We start from the raw sequence: 2385 nt of genomic DNA on the forward strand, positions 1-2385 counted from the left end.
TATTCATTCGGGTTAAAAAAATCAATTGTTATACTTACATCTGCTCTCTAGTTCTTGGCTAAAGGTCAAAATTGCAAATGGGTCAAAGATCAAACAAGTCAATCCATATGTATATAGTTAAAATGCTTCATCTTGTGGGATAACTTGGTAAAAAAAAGTTTTAAAACAAGCATGCACGTTTAAAAGTCTTATAGCACAAAGCTATATTGTCAAGTTATGCCTAGCTTCAATGTATGATTTTACACTAAAATGTACCTTTTCCAAAAGATCCTGTTAGCAGAGCTGCTGTGATCAAGAGGATGAGAATCATTGTGACTGAAAAAAAAATGCATATCAACATGTGAAACATATGTTGTAATTGAAAAAAAAATCAGTTGTCATACTTACATCTGCTCTTCAGTTCTTGGGTAAAGACCAAAAAAGCCAATAACAAGTGGAGTTCAAAATAGTCAACCCTCATACACCTTTTGCACAGCGGAGTGACGGGGATTTGCATTTTTGCAGAGAAGACTGAATGTTACAGACATGGAATGGTGTGCATGTCTTTGCTCTGTTTTTTTGTGGCCAGCTGCTCTGCTAATAATAACAGATGCATCTATGTGGTTTTCTGTGTGATAAAGGCAGTTGGTCAGCAAGGCAGTAGCAACTAAAACTTCTTTAACACCTTCAATGTGTTACTGTTAAGTCTTGATGTTCAACTTATGTTTTTGATACAGGAAGGAAAGCTTAAAAGAAGTAGAAGAAAATATTCCTGAGCAAAACAGCATCACAACAAGACACACTAAAACACTACAGCTTTTCAGAAAACCTGTCAGTTCACATGCAGGAACAACATCTCTGAAATCTAACGTCTTCTTCAAGCACATATACGGTTCAGGAAAAAGTTCATCTGAGACTCAAACGGAGATCTGTGGTGAAATTCAGTCAAACATTTTTGCAATGAAAATCTGCTTGGGAATATTTTTGAATTAATAGTATATTTTAACTTTTACAAAGTTACCAAAGATGGAGTAGAATAAAACCATTCAAGTGGAACGTTGAACAGACCACATTTCTGTATTTATCTCCACCTTAACCACAGAGATTTTTGAACCACGCTCAATAGCTGTGAGATGTCTTTGTAAAAACACCTAAACAATAGTTCCACTTTAGTCTCATTGAATTATATTTACTCACATGCTATTTAAATGTAAAAAAGATCTCTGCCAAACCATCCTGAAAGGCAACCACTGACAGGATGTGCTGAAAAGCGGAAAAAAAAAGAAAATTCGAATTAAATATAAAAATAAATTATTAATTAGTGTAAAAAATCAGACTGTTTAAAAATTTCCAGAAGTTTTAACCTCCTTTGTAGTTTTAAAGTGGAAAAATGATTGACAAAATATAAGAGAACAATGAATAGTGCTTATTTTTCTCTTTTGTAATTTGAGCTAAGATATGGAGAGAAAAGCTTTGATAATTAAGACAATTGTCTATTTTTATCTGTCTCAGATGGTGTTGTTTTTGCATGATTTCTAAATGTGGTTTGCAGAGCTTACCACTCCAATTTCAGTTTTACTTTGAAATTTTCTTTGCATCTTGTTGCCTCAAACTAAAGCTGTAAAGTATGGCTGACAGTGGACCAAAATTAAAATGGGGTGGATTTCAAACAGACAAGGCATTTTCTTTATAGGCATTTTCTATAAAAGCAATAAAATAATTAAAAGTGAAATTTTTAAATTAGAATCAAGAATGGATGAAAGGTAATGCTTTTCTCTTTTGGTGAAGTTAAAAGTCTATGAGCTGCATCACAGACAAAGCAGAGATGGTTGTGCATTAACTCTGCTCTTCCTGTGCGGGTAGCTGCTCTTTCAAGATTTGACCTAGTGCTGCATTCACACTGCCGAGGCATCAAATTCGCATCTGCCGCCTCTTTTTTGATGGCTGTCAAATTTACTGCTCAACGCCTTGACCCCCCTGCTGCGGAACAAAAGTTGTTCCGGAATTCATTTGTTGCCATGAATCATGGTAAACATGGATTATGTTAAGCGAGTAGCTTGGGTTTATATGTTTTGGAGAGCTCCAAATACAAAGACCTCAGTTTTGTTTCATTAATTGTTGGAATTTATGGCATGTCCAATCAATTAATTTCACTGATAAACTTAACAAAATGAGGTTGCTGCTCCATTGTACATGCTCACCTCAACCAAAAGACGTTTCTTCTGGGGTGAAGAGACTGACAAAACTCTCTTCACATATGCTCCCATTTTGATCACACCTGAACCGAGGGGTCAATTCATTGTTGAGGTTGATGTGTCTGAGGTCGGAGTGGGCACGGTGCTGTCCAAGAGGAGCGGTCTGGACCAGAAGATCCATCCATGTGCCTTTTTCTCACGGCGTCTGACC

General features: G+C 36.1%; 1 long non-coding RNA gene across 1 annotated transcript; it reads right to left on the reverse strand.

The window, feature by feature from the left end:
* Positions 1 to 608, reverse strand: LOC118599589. The gene is made up of 2 exons (XR_004948998.1): positions 388 to 608; positions 1 to 315 (listed from the first exon to the last, which is right to left on the reverse strand). It is a non-coding gene; the product is annotated as an uncharacterized LOC118599589 (long non-coding RNA).
* Between the last annotated feature and the right edge of the window lie 1777 nt (positions 609 to 2385).

This window comes from Oryzias melastigma, linkage group LG14, assembly GCF_002922805.2.
Source record: "Oryzias melastigma strain HK-1 linkage group LG14, ASM292280v2, whole genome shotgun sequence".
NCBI lineage: Eukaryota > Metazoa > Chordata > Actinopteri > Beloniformes > Adrianichthyidae > Oryzias > Oryzias melastigma.